This window comes from Macaca mulatta, chromosome 13 (assembly GCF_049350105.2).
Source record: "Macaca mulatta isolate MMU2019108-1 chromosome 13, T2T-MMU8v2.0, whole genome shotgun sequence".
Classification (NCBI taxonomy): Eukaryota; Metazoa; Chordata; class Mammalia; order Primates; family Cercopithecidae; genus Macaca; species Macaca mulatta.
In genome coordinates this window covers 94,812,821-94,838,435 of record NC_133418.1, presented here as the reverse complement: position 1 = coordinate 94,838,435, position 25,615 = coordinate 94,812,821, and the positions used below count along the sequence as shown (strand labels likewise).

Here is a 25,615-nt window from a genome sequence, read left to right as displayed (position 1 = left end):
CTGGTCACCTTCATCATTTTACTTGTTTCTCAAAACGACCCTGGGCAATGGGTGGAGCCTCTATTACTATACCTAACGTTAGAGGTGAAGAAACCAGGACTCGGGAGTTAAGAGACCCAGGCTTGTTTTCCTCCCACTCAAGGCTCCCTCCCTCTACTCTTAGCGGTGGTGGTTATCCCTCTGCATCCGTAGCAATCTCAATTCTTGCCTCCACAGAAGAAAGAATTTGACTGAGGGGCATAAGGTAGAAGGAGAGATCAAGGTAAGTTTTGTTTTGGTTTTTGGTTTTTGGTTTTTTTGAGATAGAGTCTTGCTGTGTCAGCCAGGCTGGACTACAATGGCGCGATCTCGGCTCACTGCAACCTCCTCTTCCCGGGTTCAAGTGATTCTCCTGCTTCAGCCTCCTCAGTAGCTGGGATTACAGGTGCCCATCACCACGCCTGACTAATTTTTGTATTTTTAGTAGAGACAGTGTTTCACCATGTTGGCCGGGCTATTCTCGAACTCCTGACCTCAGGTGATCCACCCACCTTAGCCTCCTAAAGTGCTGGGATTACAGGCATGAGCCACTGCGCCTGGCAACCAAAGCAAGTTTTAGGGCAGGAGTGAAAGTTTATTAAAAAGCTATAGAGCAGGCCAGGTGCGGTGGCTCACACCTGTAATCCCAGCATTTTGGGAGGCTAAGGCAGGCGGATTGCTTGAGGTCAGGAGTTCGAGACTAGCCTGGCCAACATAGTGAAACCTGTCTCTACTAAAAATACTAAAATTAGCAAGTTGTGATGGTGTGCACCTGTAATCCCAGCTACTCAGGAGGCTGAGACAGGAGAATCGCTTGAACCCAGGAGGTGGAGGCTGCAGTAAGCTGAGACTGCGCAACTGCACTCCAGCCTGGGTGACAGAGCAAAACTCCATCTCAAAAAAAAAAAAAAAAAAAAGGTTCTACAGTAGTAATGAAAGGAAGGAAGAAAGGTACACTTGGAAGAAGGCCAAGAGGGCAACTGGAAAGACCAAGTATGTGGCTTGAGCTCTTGACTTGGGGTTTTATGCAGTGGCATATGTGATGGTTAATATAGTGTCAGCTTGATTGCATTGAAGGATTCAAAGTATTGTTCCTGGGTGTGTCTGTAAGGATGTTGCCAAAGGAGATTAACATTTGAGGCAGTGGACTGGGAGAGGCAGACCCTCAATGGAAGGGTGCACCATCCAATCAGCTGCTGATGCCGCTAGAATAAACCAGGCAGAAGAAGGCAGGAGAAGCCGACTTGCTAAGTCTTCTGACCCTCATCTTTCTCCCATGCTGGATGCTTCCTGCCCTCGAATATCAGACAAAGTTCTTCGGCTTTGGACTCTTGGACTTACACCAGCGGTTTGCCTGGGGCTCTCAGGCCTTCGGCCACAGTCTGAAGGCTGTGCTCTTGGCTTCCTTGCTTTTAAGGTTTTGGGACTCAGACTGGCTTCCTTGCTCCTCAGCTTGGAGACGGCCTATTTTGGGGCTTCAGCTTGTGATCGTGTGAGTCAATACTCTTTAATAAACTCGTCTTCATATAGACACGTATCCTATTAGTTCTGTCCCACTAGAGAACCCTAATACAACATACTTCTGGGGTCTTGTGTTACTTCTCCCCTCTCCTGAGATCTTATGGGGAAGCTGCTGATCACCAGTTTCAGATGTTTTCTATGTATTAGAAGACTGGAGACTGCCTTTCCCTGGTACTGCTGTGAACAATTATTACTTTAGAGAAACAGTTAACCACGACCTGACCCTCGCCTGATGGTCGCCCAACACTCCTGTTGTGTGTCGGGGGAGCCCTCTTCTGCCCTGCTGATACCTGATTATCTGCCTACGGTCACACTACTACTCACCACCACTCACATGGAGTCTCTATCCAGTCTGGATCATTCCTGCCAGCCCTGCAGTTCAGGGCTGTCCTCAGCTGGTGCTCTATCAGACTCCCACCTGCAGGGCAGATGCAAAAGTGAAAGCCTTCCTCTAGCCCCAGAGTCTAAGAAAAAAACAGATTTAAGGCATCAAAGTCCCACTCTCTGAAGGACCAAGGCAACTGAGGTTCAGTGAGGTTCCATTGAAGCTCCGTGGTGAGGCCTCCTTCAAGCTTTCTCCTGCAAACCCCCTCATCTTCCACGCTGTGACTCCGCTCCAGGCCACTGCTTTAGAGACCTCTTCTAACCCACTCCAAGGACATGACATCAGGGCAGGAAAAGCGTGCCTTATGACTGGGCTCTGCCTGGGCTTAGTCATCCTGCTGGACCAGCTCTAGGGGAAGGCTGTGGTTCTACTTCATCTCTCTGAGCTTGTAAAATTAATCAAACTTGTATTTTTAGTATGGGATTTCTTTTTCAAGCCCAGTTTTTCCAGAGTTCATAATAAAAGAGATAAAAAGTGGTAACAGCTTCTTTAGACATCTTAAACATTCTACTTGCAGAATTAAATACATCTTTGTATAAGAAAACCCTGGGGTGAGTATGGAGAGCTAGCTCTCCCCAGCAGTTTGAAAAGCCTCTGGGCCACTGAGTGCCAGCCCAGCTCCACCATTCTTTGGGTTAATGAGTATGTCCTGTGAAGGGCAGGGTGTTAACCGTTAACTCAAGCTTTTGAAAGGGAGTTCAGCAGCATAACTTGTTAGTAACGAAGGGGCACAGGCAACTTCACCCCAAAATATGGCTCCTTGGCATAATGAGGATTTGGGGTTTAACTTTTTTTTTTTTTTTTTGAGGCAGGGTCTCACTCTGTCACTCAGGCTGGAGTATAGCAATGTGATCTCAGCTCAATGCAGCCTTGACCTCTTGGGCTCAAGAGATCCTCCTACCTCAGCCTCCTGAGTACCTGGGACTACAGGTATGAACCATCGTGCCCAGCTAATTTTTTAAATTATTTTTGTAGAGATGGCAGTGGCGGGGAGGTGGAGGAGCGGGTTGGGGAATCTCACTATATTGCCCAGGCTAGTCTCGAACTCCTGGGCTCAAGCAATCCTCCCACCTTGGCCTCCCAAAGTGCTAGGATTACAGGCATAAGCCACCACGTCTGGCCTATAATGAGTCTTTTGAAGGCCCTTAGAGATCAACAGATGCTAGAAGAGACTTTTATCTTATCTGCATAAAGACCAGATCAACCCACCAAGGAAAGTAATTATTTTTCCTTCCTCTTCCTGTTATCTTATTATCTATTCAATGTAACCACGCCTGAAGAGACCCTTTCACAGGAAAACGTCCATCTCTCAGGCTCATTCAATTTCCAGAGAGAATGATTTACAAGTTAATCTGTGTTCCTGATCCATTCATTCTCCCTAGTAATCATTTCTTGCCTCTTAACAGAAGTACCTATATTCCCCATCTCCCCGCTTCCCTCTGAAATACGCTATGTAAGTATCGGGGCCCCACTGGGACACGGGACAGTCATTCTGATTCAGCCTTGTGCATGCTAATAAATGTGTATGCCTTTTCTCTTACGAACCTGCCTTTTGTGAGTTGATTTTTCAGCAAACCTTCAGAGAATGAAAGGGAAGATTATTCCCTTGACCTTGACAGCCTTTACTGGGGTTTAAGTGGAGGAGAGGGCAACACTTAAAGAAAAACTATAATTTCTCAGACACCACTTTCTCCAGGAAAAATCTTGCGGGCTCACTTACAAAGCCCTGAGAATGTGAATCCACTTCCACCCCCGAGCCCGCTCCAAGATGATGGCACTCTTCCTTCCCATCTCCTCCCTGTTCCCTCCTGACAGCTCCGGCGCCACAGTGTTCTGTTCTCAGAATATAAATTTAGCTGCTCGAGGAGGATGAGCAAGGCTCATGGCAACTGTGTTCTCTGCAGGTGGCGTGAGTCACTCAGCCTCGGGAGGGGCCTCCTCCGGGCTTCTCAGCATCTTCGGCCCTGGCTGGGCTGGCTAAGCACACCTGCAGCACCGGCTCTGGTATCGGGATATTTGCTTAGCCAGGGAGCCAAAGCTGTAACTAAACCCACCCAGAAAATGTTCCCTGCATCTAACCAACTTGTTAGTTTTTTTGTTTGTTTGTTTTCTCCTTTATACGATATATTCCCAGTGGACAAGTTATTCGGATCAGCTGGTGAAAGCAGATCCACTTCCCGGTGAAATAAACATGCCTTTCTTTCCACCCCAATGTCTAAATGCTTAAGGAATTTTAAGCCAAATCTGATATTTTTCCTTTTTAGGGCTTGCCATTGCACACTGGTCTGCTTCTTCCAGGCTGTCCCATAAGCATATATTTTTTCACTTCTCTCTGGCCCATGTTCTTCCCAAATGCCCAGCACTTCCTAAGGGCCGGTTCAGTGTCGCACTTTCTCTAAACAAGGGTGTGAGGCCACCATCTAGTGTCCAACAGCGGTAGTGCATGTATGCAACAAGTCCACTAGGTCAGACAAGTACACTGCACATGACCTGCCAATTTCTGGGAATGTTGGTGATGGTTTGTCACAAAATCGGACAGGCTGCATACATGAAGCAGCAAAAGAAACTGATGTATGGATGAGAATTAAAAAGCATTTCTCTAGCCTCACCTAGTGTAGAGCAGTGACCAACCATTCTGGTTTTTACCTGGGACTGAGGGGGCTGCCTAGGACCAAGGACTTTCAGTCCTAAAAGCAGGAAAGTCCCCGGTAAAGAGGGAAAAGTTGATCATGCAACAAGGAGAAATAAAATGGCTCTGGGAGCAGAAACTTATAAGAAATAAGAGACCTTGGGCTTGTGGTTGGGGGTGGAAGACAGCTTTAGAAGAAAATTTTTGTTTTTATGGAAGAGACGGCACTTTATGGTTATCAGAGGAAGGAAGCTCAGTCAGACAGCAGAGAAATGACTTGGGGCATTAGCCCAAAATGTTCTGATCGAGAGGCTGGGCTGAGCTCAGAGGATTCTCTGGTGGCCCCCAGACCAAGGAACCTCAGTTACAATTGTTCTCCTACTGGAACGAAGGCCCGTTCTGCATCTGCTCTTACAGGCGTGCCTCTGCTGCTCTGAGCAGTGTAGTATATATATATAAAATCTCTAAGACGTTGTCAGTGCTTTAAACGAACTCATCTGGGCTACACTCAGGAAGTGAACCGGAGCTTGCTGTTTCACTGACCATCTGGGAATGCCCCAGTGAACAAGGGGACTTTGCAGTTGCAACTCTGCCACTAGCTGTATGACACCGAGCAAGTGACTTTTCTGAAGCTCCCTTTCTTCGGTGGGCTGTTGTGCAGTTGGATGAAGCAGGGATATAAAGCCCTCTTAGCCCAGTGTCCAGCATTTGGCCAGCTCTGGGTGAAGCCTGTCTGTCTTTGACCAAGCAACCCAGACACAGTCCCTGGCCCTGAAGCCAGAGTCATGGGGCCTCTTCTGTTTCTTCCAGCAGACCTCCCAAATTGAGCCTGCTTCTTTCTTTTGGAACTCTAAACTTTTAGAGTTTCTACCACCTACTTCTTGCTTTTCTTCCGACCTGGTACTCACGCACCCTTCCCCTTACTCCCAGGACTGGCTGAAGAATGGAGATTATAACAGCAATTGTGAGATTCACCAGGTAATTCATGCAAAGAGCCTAGAGCAGGGCCTGGCACTAGGCTCTAGGCTAGCGGGTCAGAGCTTGAAAACGCTCCTGTCATTGTGGTTCTCTCACCTTCACTTCCCAGTTACAGGTCCTGTTCTTTGCTGGAGTTTAAGAAACTGAAGTTCAAAGGATCCCCCAAATTTCACCCTGAAACCTAAGCAGTGCTAAAAAAGCTTCAAAGGCCTTCCTGGTTCACTTATTCATCCATGCAACCAAGTTTTATGGCTACTATGCCAGACATTGTGTGAGGAAGGAAGAACACCTGTGGCCAGGCTCAGTGGCTCACATTTGTAATCTCAGCATTTTGAGAGGCCAAGGCAGAAGGATTGCTTGAGTCCAAGAGTTTGAGACCAGCCTGGGCAACATGGCAAAACCCCATCTTTACGAAACTTTTAAAAATTAGCTGGGTGTGGTAGTACAAATCTGTGGTCCCAGCTACTGGGGAGGCTGAGGTAGGAGGATCACTTGAGCCCAGGAGGTCAAGGCTGCAGTGAGCCATGGTTGCACCACTGCACTCCAGCCTGGGTGACACAGTGACATCCTGTCACCCTTCACCCGAAAAAAACCACCTAGGAATAGGAGAAATGCAGCCACTGTCCTCAGGGTCTTATAGCCAACAGGGAGGCCAGCCATTAAAGCCAAATTATGACAAGATGCCAAAGATGGGGCTTGGGGGCTGAGGGAACAGGGAACAGAAAGCTGCTCTCCCATGGGGTCCACAAGGCAGCCATATTTAAACAAGACATGACGGATGAAAGTGATAATAAGTTTACCTGCCGAAGAGTGAGGCAAGGGGAAAGGCACAGAGAATTCTCAACCATAGGGAAGAGGCTAGAATGGCCAATGCCAGGGACTAAGAGAGGCCAGAAGACAGAGTCAGAGAAACAGAACATGGAGTGGGGGTGCCCTGAGGGAGGCAGAGGCTAGAATTTGCAGGACTTGAAAGTGTAAGGACAGGAGACTTCTTTTTATTTGTATTTTTTTCAGAGGTAGTCTCTCTCTGTCGCCAGGCTGGAGTGCAGTGGCGCGATCCCGGCTCACTGCAACCTCTGACTCGCCGGTTCAAGTGATTCTCCTGTCTCAGCCTCCCGAGTAGCTAGGATTACAGGCATACGCCACCACGTCCAGCTAATTTTTGTATTTTTAGTAGAGCCGGGATTTCACCATGTTGGCCAGGACGGTCTCCATCTCCTGACTTCGTGATCCTCCTGCCTCGGCCTCCCCAAGTGCTGGGATTACAGGTATGAGCCACCACGCCCGGTCAGGACAGGGAACTTCTTTCTGAGGGTGATAGGAGTACAGCCCAGCATGAAGTGGGGGAGTACAGATCAGACTGGAATTTTGGAAAGCTCACTCTTTTATCTCTAGGCGTGAAGCTGAGCAAACATCACCTACCCCTCCCGCAAGACTCCTTCCTTTCGCTGACTCTTCAGAGGAGGTGTAGTTAGTGGGGAGCCACAGGTGTGAAATATGGGCTGTTCAGATGGGTAAATCCCAGGCAAGATAGCATTATCCTCCCAGCAAGTCATCCCTGGGGGCAGGAAAGTACTGGAGAGTGGGTTCTGTCTCCAGGCCCAGATGGTGGGGGTGGCTGGGAGCTAGCAGCTGGCTACAGGGCCTACGCAGGCCTCTATTTTTCTTTCTATAGCTCATAAATATTAGTACCAGTTTTTACAACTGGCCAATAAATCCAGCTTATTCCAACCCTTGTGGATTTCTTAAATCCCTAGCTTGTATATCAGTTGATCTGCCATGATTGAACAAAAGTGGCCTGGATGCTTCTGGGTGTAGGTGTATGGATGGGTTGGGAGTGTAGAGAAGTTAGACAGAAAGGAGTGACCTCATTACAGTCTTCACAGAGCTTGTCCTCTTGTGAGGAAGGGAAAAAATGAATTCAGTAGGAAGAGGACAGTGACAACCCTGCACTTCTTGGTAGGGAGATTGAAGCTGGGAATGCAGGGACCCATTTTCCTAAGATTGGGATGGAGTGAGAGCTAGTGCTGGAACCCACCAGACCACACTGGCTGTGGCTCACAGAAAGGGTCCTGGAGAAGAGGACTTCTTACTGTAGGAAGTAAGTCACAGGCCACATTCCTAGCCAGGGTCCACTACCCTCTAAGGGCCCCCAATCTAGTTATGCAAACCTTCCTTTGCTTCCTCAAATAAGCCAAGTCCATTCCCACAGCCTCGGGCTGTCTTCTGTTATGGTTCCCTCTTACCCGAAGGCTCTGACCCCTCAATGGTTACTGGCTTCCTCCTTCAGGTACTGCGTCAGTGCCAGCTCTTCAGAAAGGCCCCCTGAAGACCCTTCCTGAAGTGGCCCCACACCCACACACCAACAAGTCTTTCTCTCCCCCAGCATTATGCTTTTCATCTTCATCATTCTCAACCTCCATTGGAAATGACGCTGCTCCTCTAGTTTCCTCTCCTACCCTCCAACTTCTGGCCTACAGACTAAAACTCAAGAGAGGAGGATCGAGTCTGCTTTGTTCACTGCTGCATCCCCAGGCAAGGGAGAAAGCCTGGCTTACACTAGTGCTCAGCAGCTTCAGAATGAATGAAAGCAATGCCCTATAAACAAATCTACTTCAAGCAGACATGGAGATTATTATTTGTGAGATAACTCAATTCAAAGGCGTTATGGTAGAGAGAAGACCAAGTTGAGCAATCATAAGACTTACATTTCAGTCCTACATGGAGATTTTCTTCTTGCTGTGGTGGTCAATACACAGAATATTCTGGAATCTCAGGCTGAGTTTATACCTGTAGAAAGAAGAAAGCAACGCCTTACACATTATTGTTGGGAGGATCAAACTAGAGAGTATACGTTCAATGCTTTGTAAACTATAAGGTACAAATAGATGTATGATTATAACTTTAGGAGGGAATTACTACAATATTTATTTATATAAGCACTTTCCCTAGTCTATCCAAAATAGACTGACTTAGACAAAATGGATTTAGAATCTGCATTTCAGAGACATCTAGTATATAAATGCAATCATTTCAACAAATGAGGGCAGAGTCCACAAATCATGTCTATTCTCAGGCTCTGTTGCTTTTCTTTCACACCATGCCCACTGACAGCTGGCTTCATTTCTGAACAAATTTTGTTGTCTCACTATTTACTTTCCTTTTTAAAAGGGTTTTTTTTTCCTACTTATATATGTAATACATGTTCTTGTAAAATTGTTAGAAAATGCTAAAGTTTTTTCAAAATTTTCTGTAACCCTAACTAGTCTAGAGGTAACCAAAGTAAATATTTTGAAATATTTTCTTCCAAATTCTTTTTTAAAACCCAAGTTGCATGTGGCAGTCTCATTTTGCACAGCGGACAAAGTGAATGTGCTGTATTGCTACATGATAATGGCTCTGTTAAGCCAGCTGAGACCCTGCTGAACAGGATACAGACGGCACTAGAGGGTGGGAAAAGCACAAGAGTTTGGTTCTGACCCCGCTTCTTAGTAACTTATAGGCTTTGGGCAAGTGATTTAACCTCTCTGAGCCTCCATTTTCTCATATGCAAAATGAGCAATAATGATTCCTACCACATAGAGTGGTTATGAGCACTCAATAAAATAAAATACGTAAATCGATTGAGACATAGTGATACTCAATCAAGTATAGTCATATTATTAGTACTGTTAACAATAATGTCTTTAAAGGTGGCAGCTCTGTCTTGAAAAAAGAGGAGATTAAATTGAAGCCAAGGTGGCTGGAGTCAGACACGATGGAAGGGAACAGGGTAAGAACTCTGTACTCATTGCTGGGGTCCAGCCAGTATAACCAGGGAAAGCATTCCATGTCCAGGGCTTACCCCTTCCTCAAGAACAGCATCAAGGACATAGACGATCAACAGGGAACCGTCAGTCCCCAGGTCTGGCCACAGAGAAGCATTGTGATCAGAGCTCTCTGTCACTAGCTGAAGAAAGGTAAGCGTGGCAGGTCCGCGGCATGTCACAAGCACCCTTCAGAATGAAGGACTTATCCCCTGGCTGCTGCAAGGCCAGCCTCCGCCATCACCACCCCTGGGGATGACCTCAGTAAAGAAGGCTGTCTTGCCAAGGGTCACATCCCTTTTCGGGGTAACACACACGCTTTGGCAATACAGGTGTACAAAGGCCTGACCTTCTCTTCCCAAGTTAGGACAGCTATGGAAGCTCATCCTATCTTCAGCTTGCCCTGGTAGGTTAGCGGTGGCTTCCATGGAGCCTTGGCATCTCCATCTACACAATCCTGCTTCCCTGCCTTCCCCTTCTTTCTCCCCTTCCCCTTCCTCTCCTTTCCTCTTGCATTCCCTTCCATAGGTTTGATACCAAAAGCACTCCGTAATGGAGCTCCTACATGCTAACTCCATCTCTGAGTCTGCTTCCAGAAAAACCCAGCCTGTGACAGGAGCCCCACCTGCTCCCCCTCCTCACCTCCTCTGGTGCAATCCCTGCTGTGGGCCCTGCAGGGCTTCTTGAGTAAACAGAGGGCTGAGCTGACATTAGATTCTATCCTTACAGTTTGCCCTTTTCTCAGTGTTACCCAAGGACTTCTGCTTCCAGGAAGAGGCATACTTTTCCCTATTTGTCCCTCTAAATACAAGTAAAAGCCCTGGACATTATATATAAAACAAACAGGAGAATCTGAAGATGGAGGGAAGGAGGCAGACAGGCTAGGGGCCTTGGGTCACAGGGAATGATACAATGGTGAGTCCCTGGAGTTTTCTTTTTGTCTTGGAGCTAAAGGAGCTGGCAACTCAGAAATGGCAAAAGGCACACACAAAAACATCCCCAACAGAAGTCTGCTTTCTTTAGCAAAAGACCAGGAAAAGGGCAGCCTAGCAAAAGAGAAAACCTTTAGACAACAGCCACTCGACTCCAGCCAAATGCTACAGGAAACAACAACAGCAACGGTGGCCCCATACCCGCCCCTCACCAGCAAAGGCCAGTGGGGAACCTCAACTCCACCCTCACCAGGCTGTAGCAAGGTGCCCCAAGCCCCCTGCCAGGGTGGTGTCAGAGAAGGCCAAGTGTGGAGCCAGAGGTTTCATCTCTACCAGCTGGCAGCGACCCCTCCTACCTCCCACCATCCAGCCATGTGGTGGCAGTGGAGACCATGTGGGGAGCCTCAACTTCTGCCCCCATCCTGTGGTAATGAGACAACCCTCCCTCTCCCCACTAGGGAGGGGCTAGGGGCTTGGAGGAGGCCTAGTGGAGAGTTAAGACCTATACCACTGCCTAGTAAAAATCAAGCCACCTCTTCCCATGGTGTCAGTGAAGCCATGTAGGGAGCAGTGTCCCTCCCAGCCAGGGTGTGTAAGCCCAGAGGGAATCAAGAACACCCACCTCCACCCAGCAGCGCGGAGGAGCACTGCCTCATAAGTGTCAACGGAGGCAAAGCAGAGAATCTGGACTTCTGTCCCCACTCCTGGCAAAATGGGCAGTACTTTCCCTTACCCCCAGTGAGCTCACACTAGATTTTATTCAACACCTGCTAGAGCCAACTAACATAGGTTTGAACAAGATTAAAAATCCTATAACATAAAACCCCAAATATACAAATTCTAATAGAAAAATATTCATCATACCAAGAGCCAGGAAGATCTAAAACCGAATAAAAAGACAATCAATAGATACCACCACCACTAGGTGCTGTGGCTCACCCCTGCAATTCTAGCACTTGGGGAGGCCAAGGTGGGAGGATCACTGGATCTCAGGAATTCAAGACTAGCCTGGGTAACATATGCAATTTTGTAGAGACCCCCCGTCTCTACAAAAAAATTAAATTAGCTGGGTATAGTAATATGTGCCTGCGGTCCCAGTTACTGGGGATACTGAGTTGGGAGGATCACTTGAGCTTGGGAGGTTGAGGCTGCAGTGAGCCATGATCATGCCACTATGCTCCAGCCTGGGTGACAGAGTGAGACCCTGTCTCAAAATAATAAGATGCCACACCAAGATGACAAAGATGATTACTGACAAAATGTTTAAAGTGGCCATCATAAAAATCCTTCAGTGAGCAATTACAAACATGCTTGAAACAAATAAAAACACACAGTAAAGAAACAGAAGACATAAAGAGGAAACAATGAAAATTTTAGAACTGGGAATCATAATAACTGAAATTTTTATAAAATTTAATGGATGAGCTTATAGCAGAAGTCAGTGTAAAACCCCAGTGAACTTGAAGACAGAAATTACTCAATCTGAGCAGAAAATAATACAAACTGAAAACAAAACAAACAAACAAAAAAGAACAGAGCCTTAGGGATCTGTGGGACTAAAACAAAAAACCTAACACTGGTGTCATCAGAATTCTGGAAAAAGGGGAAAATAAGGGCCAGGATGAAAAAGTCCTCCAAGATATAATAACTGAAAACTTCCCCAAATTGGCAAAAGATGCAAATCTACAGATTCAAGAAGCCAAGAAAACTCCAAACAATATCAACCCAAAGAAATCTATACTAAGTCATGTCACAGTCAAACTTCTGAAAACTAAAGACAAAAAAAAAAGAATTCTAATAAAAAAAGACATCTTACGTGTAAGGGGAAAACAATCTGAATGACAACAGATTTCACAAAAGAGGCCATAGAGTTCAAAAGGAAAGTGGCACAACATTTTTCAAGTGTTGAAAAAAGACTTGTCAACCCAGAATTCTATATCTAGAGAAAATATCCTTTAGGAATGAAGGGGGAATAAAGACATTCTCAATGAAAGAAAACAAACCAAACAAAGTTGTTGCTAGCTGACCTACACTGGAAGAATAGCTAAGAACATTCTCTAAAAAGAAAAATAAAATGGTTTTTAAAAAGAATATTGGGGCCGGGCGCGGTGGCTCAAGCCTGTAATCCCAGCACTTTGGGAGGCCGAGACGGGTGGATCACGAGGTCAGGAGATCGAGACCATCCTGGCTAACACGGTGAAACCCCGTCTCTACTAAGAAATACAAAAAACTAGCCGGGCGAGGTGGCGGGCGCCTGTAGTCCCAGCTACTTGGGAGGCTGAGGCCGGAGAATGGCGTGAACCCGGGAGGCGGAGCTTGCAGTGAGCTGAGATCCGGCCACTGCACTCCAGCCTGGGCTACAGAGTGAGACTCCGTCTCAAAAAAAAAAAAAAAAAAAAGAATATCGGAACAATAGGAAGAAAGAAAGAGAACATAAGCAAAAAAAATGGGTAAGTACAATATTTCCTGCTCTTGAGTTTTTAAAATTAGTTGATCACTGAAGCAAAAAATTATACACTCTCTGATGCTATTCTCTGTAAAGAGGAAATATGTAAGACAATTACAAATGGAGATAGCAAAAAGAACTAAGGTTTCTACACTTCATCTGAACTGGTAAAATGTTGGCAATGGACAGTAATAAGTTATGTACATATAATGAAATACCTAGAGAAACAACTTAAAAAGCTAACAAAGACATGCATTCAAAAAAGTATAACTGAGGGCCAAGCACAGTGGCATGCACTTGTAATCCCAGCTACTTAAAAGGGCTGAGGTGGGAGGACTGCTGGAGCCCAGGAGTTTGAGACTATATTTAGACAACACAGCGAGACTCTGTCTTAAAACAAAAAAATCAAAATCAAACCAAAAGTACTTAGAGGAAACAAATTATTTTTAAATTTTTTCAAGTAACCCACAGGAATGGGAAAAAAAATAAAAACTAAAAAATAAAAATCACAGAAAACAAATATGGGGGAAAATAACAGCATATTTAAGTCCTAACATAGCAATAATTACACTAAATTCAAATTGTCTTAATAAACTAAGAGAGGTTGGCAGAGGGATTAAAACACATATCCAAGTCTATGTTGTCTACTAGACATTTAATTCAAATATAACAATATAGATTTTAAAAGTAAAAGAATGGAAAGCAATATACCATGAAAACATTAATCAAAAGAATACAAGAGTAGCTATACTACCATTAGATAAAGTAGACTTCAAAGCAAAAAAAAGTTACCAGGGACAGAGAGGAGCATTACATAATGATAAAAGAGTAAGTCCAGCCAAGAAGACACAGCAATCCTGTTTATGCACCAAACAGAGCTAAAATATGTGAAGCAAAAACTAATAGAATTAAAAAGAAAAATTGACAAATCTACAATTATGGTTGGAGACTTAAACCTCTCTCAAAAGTGTATAACAGAGAGAAACAAGACAGAAAAATCAGGACAGATATAGCACTCAATACCATCAATACTAAGATCTAACTGACATTTAGAGAGCACTTCATCCAATAACAGCAGAATACACATTCCTTTCAAGTGCCAATGGAACATACCAAGAAAAACTATATTCTGTGTCATTTAAAAAATAAAAACTTAATAAATTTAAAACAATTGAAGTCATACAGAGTATATTCTCTGATCACAATGGGATCAAACTAAAAATCAATAGTAGAAAAACAGAAAATCTCCAAACACTTGGAAACTAAACAACACACTTTCAAATATCTCCTGGGCCAAGAGAAAGTTTCAAGGGAAATTGTAAAAATACACTGAACTGAACAAAAGTTAAAATACAACATACCAAAATTTGTGGGACACCACTAGAACACCACTGAAGAGACATTTTTTAGCACTAAATACTTCTAATAGAAAAGAGAAAAAGCCTGAAATCAATAATCTAGCTACACACCTAAGAACACTGAGAAAGAAGATAGAAAAACAAACACCAAAACAAGTAGAAGTAATACCATAATAAAGAGCAGAATTCAGTAAATTGAAAACAAAAAACAATAGGAAAAAACAATAAAAGAGAAAGCTGGTTATTTGAAAAGATCAGTAAAATGGACGAGTCTCTAGCAAGACTGACAAAGAAAACAGAAAAGATACAAATATCAAGAGTGAAAGAGGCAGTATCACTATAGACCATGCATATGTCAAAATGATAAGAGAATACGATAAGCAATTTTACATCCATAACTTTGGCAACTGAAATGAAAATGATCAATTCTTCAAAAAAAATGCAAACTACCCCAACTCACCCAATATGGAATGTATGATGTGAATAGCCCTACAACTACTAAGTAAAAATTTAAAACTCCCAAAACAGAAATCTCCAGGCCCAGATGGCTTCACTGGAGAATTCTATGAAAAGTTTAAAAAATTAGCACCAATTCTATTCAATCTTTTCCAGAAATTGAAGATGAGGGAATACTTCCCAAATAATTTTATGAAGCTAGTATACCCTGATACCAAAACCAAACAATGACAGTACAAAAACAGAAAACAGCAGACCAATATCCCTCGTGAATATAGATGCACATAACATTACCAAAATATTAGCAAAAACAACTCAGCAATATAAAAAAAGAATTACATGCCATGAACAAGTGAGGTTTATTCCAGGGATGCAAAGCTAGTTCCATGTTCAAAAATCAATACAGTCATTGTTAATACATCTACATACTAGCAATAAACGTGAAAAACTGAAATTTAAAAATAGAACACTGGCCAGGTGCAGTGGCTCACACCTGTAATCCCAGCATTTTGGGAAGCTGAGGCAGGTGGATCACCTGAGGTCAGGAGTGCGAGACCAGCCTGGCCAACATAGTGAAACCCCATCTCTACTAAAAATACAAAAAATTAGTCAGGCGTGGTGGTGGGTGCTGTAATCCCAGATACTCGGGAGGCTGAGGCAGAAGAATCGCTTGAACCCAGGAGGCGGAGGTTGTGGTGACCTGAGATCATGCCACTGCACTCTAGCCAGGGTGACAGAGTGAGACTCCATCTAAAAAAAAAAAAAAAAAATACTATTTACAATCATTCAAAAAATAAAATGCTTAAGGAGGGCAAATTTAACAAAACATAAGACTAGTATGCTGGAACTACAAAATACTGATGAAAGAAAGAAAGAAGATCTAAATTAATGGAGAGTCTTACCAGGTTTGTGGATTAGAAGACCACACACACAGCTACCGTATGACCCAGCAATTGCATAGGTGGGCATACATCCCACAGGGGTAGCAAAACATGTTCACAAAAAACCCATACATGAGTACTTAAAGCAGTTTTATTCATAAGAGACAAAAACTGGAAACAACACAGATGGCCATCAATGACAAATGATTGCATGTACTGTGATACATCCCTACCATGAAATACTATTCATCAACCAAAAGGAATGAACACGGTGGCCCACGCCTGTAATCCCAGCTACTTGGGAGGCTGAAAATAGGAGAATCTTTTGAACCCAGGAGGCAGAGGTTGCAGTGAGTCAAGATGGCACCACTGCACTCCAGCCTGGGCGACAGAGCAAGACCCTCTCAAAAAAAAAAGAAAAAAAGAAAGGGAGGGAGGAAGGGAGGGAGGGAGGGAGGGAGGGAGGGAGGGAGGGAGGAAGGAAGGAAGGAAGGAAGGAAGGAAGGAAGGAAGGAAGGAAGGAAGGAAGGAAGGAAGGAAGACAAAAAGGAATGAACTGATGATACATGAACAGCCTGGAGGAATAGCCAGAGAATTATGGTGAGTGGACAGAAAAGCGAATCCCCAAAAGGTTACATACTGTGTGGTTCCACTTATATAACATTTTTGAAATGGGTACCAGATCAGTAGTTACCAGGAATTAAAGCGGGAATAGGGTGAGAGGGAAGTGGGCGTGGCTATGTCAACATGAGTCATCCTTGTGGTTGTGGAAAAATGTTCTCTATCTTGACTATATCAATGTTCATAAACTGGTCGTGATTTTGTCCCATAATTTTTCAAGATGAATCTAATTTTTTAAAAATATTACATATATATTTGTTGAAAAATAAGCATTAAAGAAGTGTATAATATAAAAAGTTTCTTGTAAGATACCCAGACCATACTCATTCCCTTCACCCTCTTCCCATACCCCTCACCCATACACACACCACCTCTAGAGAAATACTATTAATGGTTTGATATATTTTACTCTGATTCTGTTTTGGGGAGGATTTTTTGACAGGGTCTTGCTCTGTGGCTCATGCTAGAGTGCAGTATCACGATTACAGCTCATTGCACCTTTGACCTCCCGAGCTCAAGCGATCCTCCCACCTCAGCCTCCCAAGTAGCTGGGACTACAGGCTCATGCCACCATGCCCAGTTAATTTTTGTTTTGTTTGTTTTGTTTTTGTATAGATGGGATTTTCTCATGTTGCCCAAGCTGGCCTTGAACTCCTGGGCTCTAGCAATCTGCCCGCTTTGGCCTTCCAAAGTGCTGGGACTACAGGTGTGAGCAACCGCGCCTGGCCTACTCTGATTTTCTGCATAACCTAAATTATCTATCTACCTTTATATATAATTTACATTTTTAAAACCAAAAGTGGAATTATACTAAACATAGTCCTGCAACATACTTTTCTTATCCAATATATTTTGGGCATTTTTTCTATATCAGTATTTTATTGCTATCAATGGCTACACAGTATTCTACTGAATGGCTGTGTCACGATTTATCATTTCTTATAACGGTGGAAATATATATATATTTTTCTTTCAACATTAAAAATGTTGCTGAAAACAACTATTTATTTGTGTTAATGTATTTCTAGTCTCATTTCCCAGAAGTAGAAAATGTGAGACCAGTTTTTGCCTATTTTAAAATGTAATAGATTTTGCCCATTGCCCTCCACAAATATTGTACCAATTTATATCATCATCAACAGAGTATGAGACTCTGCCTGTTTGCCCATACTCTCAACACAGACATTAGGCTTTAAAAATTCTAGAGTCATATTTGTGACAATAGTGAAAATGTGGAAAAGAATGTGTCCCCAGACATAGGAGTTTGTGTTCCAACACTACATACAAGGGTAAGACATTGAGCCAACAGTAGGCTTGAAGAAACAGAAAGGTAGAAACAGAGTGAAATAGAGACAGATGGACGGATGGGCATATATATGGATGGTGGGTACATTTGATTCGGCTGAACATTTTTAGAACAAGCACACAGCTTTGAACATGCCCTGAAGGCAAGTGCCATGAATATATTGGATGGTTTCAGTAGTGAGAAAAATACCATTATATATAAAAACAAAAAATGTGAAATTCTAAATTTGACTAGTTATATCAAGAACAAAAGTCTGGGCCAGGCACAGTGGATCACTCCTTGAATCTCAGCACTTTGGGAGGCCGAGGCAGGAGGATCACTTAAGCCTAGGAGTTGGAGACCAGCCCGTGCAACAAAGTGAGACCCCCATCTCAAATTTTTAAAAATTTATTTTTAAAAAAGAAAGAACAAACAAAAGCCCTGAAAGCTGAGCAGAAGTTCTCCAGGAGCCATGCAAAGAATGGGTGCAAAACACAGGTCAGTGGGCAGCTCTGCAGAGTGGCCAGGAGTGTAACATGGTCACAGCATCAGGCACCTATAGAAAGGGGATAATAGGAACAGGCCCACAGTGGAGGATGCAGCAGTGAGAAGATGGGTACAGGAAGTAGAGAGGGAGTGTGGTGGCCTCAGACCTCCCTCCAAAAGAACTGGCTGCAGGGAGCACAGCTTCCCGCACAGACCTGCCACAGAGCCACACTGTCCCTGGCACTCACACCCCATGCCTGAGCATGCACCGGGTGCGATTTCTGCCTGATGTGGGATTCTGCTCACAGGCTGCCTTCTTCTGGGGTTGCCCCATTGTCCGAAGCTCTTCCTACCCAGTCCTCCTTCCCTCCCTCTCTCCTTCCACAGGTGTCAGATCTACATCGCGGGCGGTTGGCTCTTTGGCCTACTGCGGTTCACGTCCCTCTTTCCTTCCCAGGGGCTTCCTCCATTTCATCTTTGGTACATCTAATCCCATCTTGGCATCTGCTTCTTGAGGCGCCTGAGCTGACTGAGAGAGAGAGAGAGACGGGCATCTGACAAGTCACAAAGGGCAACCTGCTCCTTTAGACTTCACTGTCACCCTAGCATCACACCCGGGATTGCAACGATTAATCACTCCTCACAAAGCCATGGGTTCCTCATCTGTAAAGTGAGAGAGATGGGCTACATTATTTCCAAGTCCTTTCGGTTCTGTGTTGCCACAAACTTAATTTGTTAAGATTTCAAATTTAAGGATGTGGTCTCTACTGCCAAAGAGAAAGGATTTCCTTTGACCCTATTAACCAATAAATGGGAATGAATCTTTCTTATGGACAGTGCAGTGATTAATCCCAGGGTATGGTGACGTACCAGGCACAGAAGGGGAGAAACAAAACGGACAAGGGAGGAAGGCTACCAAGAACTGGGGGTATAGGAAGGAGACCAGTGTCCTTGGGTTCCTGCTTGAAAACAGAGATGGTGCAGAGATTATAACCTGCCCTTACTTTATTGACTTCTTTTTGAAAACTACAAAGGGTTTACAGGCTTTTTAAAAAGTCAATCAGGCTGGGCACAGCAGCTCATGCCCGTAATCCCAGTACTTTGGGAGGCCAAGGTAGGAGGATCACTTGAGGTCAGGAGTTCGAGACCAGCCTGGTGAACATGGTGAAACCCTGGCTCTACTAAAAATACAAAAAAATTAGTTGGGCGTGGTGCTGACGCCTGTAGTCTCAGCTACTCCACAGCCTGAGGCATGAGAATTCCTGGAACCTGGGCGGCGGGGGTGCGGGGGGAGTGGAGGTCGCAGTGAGCACTCCAATCTGGGTGACAGAGCAAGACTCCATCTCAAAAAATATATATTTTTTAACAAAATAAAAAGCCAATTGATACATAAGTGTATAAACTGCTTAAGGGTGCTCATTGCTCACAGTATGTTTCTTTCCAAAACTTCCTATTTTACACAAACCCATATACAAATTTTTTCTTTTGAACTTTAAAAATTATAAAAGAAACAGATGTTTATCGTAAAAAAAATAATGTTTTTTAGAAGAACCTGAAGCTTACGGAAGAAAAGGGTAAGTTTCACTTGACCTGTCTCCCATTCCAGTCAACTCCAGAGAGCTAACACATACATAGGAATACACAATCACCTCCAGGAAACCTCTCCTCCTATTCCAAACACACAGCTCAAATTCAACAAGTCCAAAATAGGACTCCTGACTCTCCTCACCCTACGCCCACTTGCCAAAGCCATTCCTTGAGGCCCCCGTGCTTCCCTCTCACTAAAGGGCTCCAATATTCATTTCATTACTCAGGCTAAAACCTAAGGGTCAGCTCTGATCCCTTTCTTTCCCTCACATCCCACGTCCGATGCATAAGTCCTGTCTACTGGAACGTGTTATATACCTCATATGTCATCATTTCTCCCCATGCCCTTACACCGCGGCCCTGGTGTAAGCCCCATCTACTCTCACCTAGATCTCCGCCTCCACTTCTGGACTGATCTCCATGCTTCTAGGAGAACCAGAGGGGCTGTTTTAAAACACAAAATGAAAATGAGCTTTGGCCTATGGGCATTGTCTTTCTATTACACTTGGAATAGAACTCGACCCCCTTAGTCCTACAAAATCTGGCATCTGCCCCACTTTCAATCTCCTTCCTTTCATTGCCTATGCCCCACAAGCCTTCCCAAGCCATGTGAGCTCCTTCCACTCAGGGACCTCCAATTTCCCATCCCCTCTGTCTGGGATGCTCTTTTCTACCATCTGCACACACTGTCCCTTCTCAAATATTCCTTCCCACGCAATCTCAAACAGCCACCCTACCCCAACTCCACTGCCTAGTTTTCTTCAAGGCATCTGCAATCATCTGCAAGTATTCAGTTATTTACTTTTTCAGTTTCTCTCTCACTACAGTCCACCACCCATGAGGGGCAAGGACTTGGTCTTAGCATGGCACCCCCAGTTTCTAAAGCAGTGCTTGGTACATAGGAAGTGCTCTAATAACAATTATTGAAAGAATAAAAACACAAGTGTGTTTTTTCTCCTCATATAACCAAGATTTTTATTTATTTTTAAATTTAATTTAATTTAATTTAATTTTTGAGACAAGGTCTTGTTCTGTCACCCACAGAGTGCAGTGACATGATCATGGCTCAACTTCTGGGTTCAAACGTTCCTCCCACCTCAGCCTTCCCAACAGCTGGGACCACAGGTACACACCACCATGCCCGGCTAATTTGTGTATTTTTTGCAGAGATGGGGTTTTACCATGTTGCTCAGGCTGGTCTTGAACTCCTGGGCTCAAGCGATCCACACACCTCAGTCTCCCAAAATGCTGAGATTACAGGTGTGAGCCACCTTGTCCGACCTATAACCAAGATTTTTAAAATAATGGCTTTAATTCTCCTTTTAACTTGCTCTTTTCTCTTTAAAAATATTACACAAACACCATTCTATGTTAGCACATATAAACACATCTTACAACACAAAATATCATAGTATATCTGTATTATAATTATTGAATCATTTACTTACTGATAGACATTTAGATCATTACCAGCTTTTTTGGTATTACAAAGAGGACTTTAATGAACTTTCCTTTGTATATATTTTTGTACCCTGGTATAAATGTTTCATACACTAAGTTTCAAGAAGTGGAATTGCTGGCTTAGAGTTTTGCTGCCCTTTAGGGAGATAACTGTGGACTAGGAGAATGATCATGTCTCCATTTGAGAATATTTGAGTTTGTATTTCATCCTTTCCATGTACTTGCTCTGTGAGATCTGCAGTCTCTGAGATTCAGCAAAAGTCCCCCTACTGTCTATACATCCATGTGAGATCATGGGAATGTTAAGTATTTCTAGAACATAAAGTTCTGTAGAAAAGGAAAAATTGTCAATCAAGTAGTATAGAGCAGTAGTCAAGAGGATGGGCTCTGGGGCCATCCTGTTTGAGTGTTAATATTAGGCACCACTGTTTACTGTGTGCCATGGACATGTAACCGAACCACAGGTTCAGTCACTTGCTGCTTGCCGAATTCAGTGAACAAGAGCAAAGTCTGCTATAAAGAAAGTGACTTTTCATTCCAAAGTGAGCTTAGGGGAAGAAGTACAGGCTCCTGCCTTTAAGGGTATTGCTTCGCGTTTGGGGCAGAAAGCAGGGGACTTGGGATGAGCAGCATGCAGGAGAGGAAGCGAGCAGGTGGGGTTCTGTGTGACTGGCATTTGTGCCTTCTATCTACCAAGAAGTCAAGCTGGTGCTATTGCAGGCAGAGTTAGGTTGTAAAGTGGCCATTGTCTGAGATACTGTCCGGGTACAGAGAGTTCTGTCTTGGGCATACTTTTAGGTTGTAAATGTAAACAGACTGTTGTCTCCTGAGACAATCTCCTAGTGGCAGAAGCACTGGAGCTTCTAAGTAAGCACACACTTAGACAAGCTTGCTGTGTAGGGAGTGTCTAGTGAAGGGAAGGTAAAGGTGATAACTGCATTTCTAAACAGATAAGTAGGAAGTGCGGAACAGGGGAGAAGGAGGAAAGAAAAAAGAAGAAAATAATAATTTAAAAAATAACTAATTCCCTTTCTCTTTGAAAAATGGGGGTACTCAGTTATAGACAGATTATTCAACCATTCTATTACTCAGATTTTTCATCTGTATCTAAGATGGGCTTAATAATAGATCCACTCCATACAGTTGTTGTGAGGATTACATAAATCAATGTGGGTAACAAATATTTAGAATACTGAGGAGCACATAATAAACACTATACCACTACTATCATTATTGTTATGATGCTGTTGTGATTTATTTGGGAGCATAAAGCATTACTTCATGAAGAACAGAGCTAACTAAATACTTCTTGATACTTTTTTTTTGCTTACAAAAAAGGTCCTCTTGTCTTCAGAAACTGTAAAAAGTTCTCCAACCACTTCCTTCCCTTTCCCTAAGCTTTCTTACCCTTTGTCTTCCTTTTCACCTCGTTCACACAAAATACTTCACATACGTCTATTCTATATTCAAGATATGTCACTCAAACTGGATTAAAAAAAAAAAGAAAGAAAACCCTAATATTTCTCAATGTTTTCTAGGAAATAAACACAATGACAATAGCACTGCTCTGAGAAAATGCAAAGAAAAGAACAGAAATTAAACACGGCTGCCAGTGTACTACACTACCATGTAGCATCGCCAAAAGCCACTGCTTGTTATTTGTTATTTGTGGTGTGTTCATCTTGAAATTCAGATAGCCAGTCCACAAAAGACAAAACTCAGCCCTGCTTGAAGTCTTTCTGCAGAATTCTAACTGACCTAAGCTTTACTAGTGAAACAGAGCTGTTACAGTGGACACAGTTAACCCTCTTTTCCTGGTACATGTTAGGTGACACGAGGCTTCCCAGGAACACAGTGGAACACAACGGCCATGGCGCTGGAGAAGGAGAAGCCTATTTAGAATTACATAAACAAACATTGATCTGTGATTCCATCCATCGTGTACTTATTATCTTTGTATCTTTGAAATTCTGTATCTCTTTCTCTCTCTCCCCAAGAAGCCATCCATTTGCTCATTCTCCAAAGTCCATTGGAGCCAGAGAACACACCCACAGAGATAAAAAATATGCTAGCCATGAGCCACTTCTCCGCTTACTGATACGATTACAACCTTCATCAAAACAAAGAGCTTCCTATGAACTCCGTAGGATAAAATCCCAGATCAAAGCTTATTGAGATGGTACCAGTTAAAATTCAGAATTACAGTAAGGATGTAAAGGTATCTTGATAGAACTCCTAATTCACTCAGTCTTATCACCAATATACATTTAACAGACTCATTTAATTGACATTCAATAAAGATTTGCATACAGTATTCAATTTTCCAATAGTGAGCTTCTGATCCTGAAAACCCAGGTTTTGGAAAACTTGAAATTGAGGTTCTTAAGACTTTAACGTCTTTGTGTTAAAAAAAAAAAAAAAAAAAAAAAGTAATTAAACTTTAAAAGAAATGAATTAGTCTAGCTAAATTTCTTTGACTGACACTTATCGCCTGTCTACTATCTGTTCTCAGCCTGGGCTTTCAACATTGTCCTATACAGATACTATTCTGTTGAACAGAGCTCCCAAGTCTTCCCATCTTCCCCAAGCACACTAACAGTTCCTGTCTCAGAGCCTTTGCTCAAGGGCAAGTTAATCACTGAGGAACTTTTATAACAGATGTTGCAAGGTATCCCTGCAAGCTGCATAATAACAACACAGCTCTGTCTGCCCTGAGTAGAGCCTTGCTTCATTTGGGAAATGCCATTTCTCCAACTCCAGTCCTATGGTACTAGGGAGGTATGGGGGCTGCCGATGAGAAGACCCCAAACACCTAACCTTGGCAATCAGTCCCTGATCCAGCCAAGCCAAACAGAATCCTTCTCTGGGACTCTGTCGACTTGAGCCTACAGGGATAAGACTTTCCAGTCAAGAAGCCACAAGGACGTAAACATGGAGTACAAGGGACCAACCTACAAAGAGAAAGACAAGTAGCAACAGAGCCAGCCAGTCTTGGCTGCTTATAAGTTTTCTAAGGCCAGATCCAACCACCCTTCCTGTTCTTCAGTGATATGGGCCAATAAATTTCCTTTTTATGTTTCAGCTCCTTCAAGCTGGATTTCTGCTACTTACAACCTACTAGTGCTGACTGATACTGGTAGCTCTGCAGAAGATGCAAATTCTTCACATGATCTTTTTTTGTATCAATTCTCTGTAACAGCCGAGGACAAACTAAAATTAAAAATGTTTGTGGCAATACATTTATCTTTACCAGTTTTCTAATCACTAATATTAAACATATCCATTGTAAAATATGTTTATGAAAACCAGGACAGTGCAGAAAGGCAATATTTCAGATGTCTGTACATATATAAACACATTTGATCTTATTTTACAAAAATTGCATCAGACCCTGTATAGAATTCTACATAGCTTGCATTTCCCAATTAATAACGTCTTTTGGACATCATAATATATTAGTTCATATAATCTGCTTGGTGCTTGGTGGGTTTTTTGTTTTTGTTTTAAATTTAAATTTTAAATTTTAATTTAAAAAAAAATTAAAATTTTTTTTTGTGTTTTTCTCTTCCAGTAACTTGCTGGTGTCTTAAATGTGTATGTTTAAAGTGTATCCTCCTAAATGACTATCATTGGTAATGGTGGTCACTGGGAGTGTATGCACAGTAATCCCCCCCATTCATGGGGGATACATTACAAGACCCCCAGTGGATGCCTGAAACCATAGATAGCACTGAACCCTATATACACCATGTGCTTTCCTGTACAGTAATGGGCAGGTAGTGTGTATAGCTTGGACAAAGGCTGATTCATGCCCCATGCAGGACAGGGCAGGACAGAGCCAGATTAGATCACACTACTCAGAACAGCACGCAGTTTAAAACTTATAAATCATACATCCATGTTATGTGTGGGGGAAAAACCTTGTAAATTGTTTATTTCTGGAATTATCCATTTAATATTCTTGGAACTTGAAACTGAAGGTCGGGGGAACTACTGTAATCTCATTGACAGGATTCTCGTTTAGAGCCCAGAGACCTTTCTACTGACCTTTTGTGTGTAGATAGGTGTGGAAAGAAGTCGAATGACTAGTTTTTCATTTCCATGACATAAATCAGGTCAGACTTTTGGCAATATTTCAAGTATTCTCTCCATTCGGAGTTGAACCACAAAAGAGAGCTATCAAGCATCGGCCTGGCAGTCTGCGAGGTGACCTTAACACTCTGTCACGTAGATGGTACACAGAAAACAGCAAAAGCTGCTTACCTTGAACTCAGCTTCATAATCAAGAATCACGGCAATCACAACAAGAACCAACACAGCAGCAGCTTTTATTGAGCATGTAATAGGTGCCAGGGACATTGACTACGCACTTAAAGTCAGCGTAGTCAATGCTCACAATCACCTAAGTTATGACTATTTTTTGGTAATTATGTGAAGCTCTCCCCACGGTCAGACAGTGTGTCTGTCAGTGCTGGGGTCTGACCTTGGGCACACTAACTCTAAAGCTTGAGTTTCTCACCACCATTTTATTCTGCTAAGTGGCCCCACCTAACTGGGGACATTTATCACTCCTTATCCCAAGGCTCAGATTTTGAAACGTCAAGTGTTTATTGTCAGAAAAGTGTGTGAGTGTTTTACTACAGTTTTTGTTTTTAACATAATGTAGGGGAAATATTAGAATATCCTCTTGGTAGTTTTGACCTGATGCAGGTAGAGCTACGGGGTGAACTAATGCTCTGTTCCCTGACCACTTAAACATTATCTT

At 43.2% G+C, this 25,615-nt stretch overlaps 1 long non-coding RNA gene across 1 annotated transcript in view; it reads right to left on the bottom strand.

The window, feature by feature from the left end:
• Window positions 1-6,508: 6,508 nt before the first annotated feature.
• The window catches only part of LOC144333806 (uncharacterized), a 28,059-nt gene continuing 8,952 nt past the window's right edge, over window positions 6,509-25,615 (bottom strand). The window contains exons 2-3 of the long non-coding RNA XR_013402869.1: window positions 8,240-8,321; window positions 6,509-6,839 (exon numbers count right to left, since the gene is read on the bottom strand). This is a non-coding gene — a long non-coding RNA (uncharacterized LOC144333806). The remainder of the gene's footprint in view (window positions 6,840-8,239; window positions 8,322-25,615) is intronic.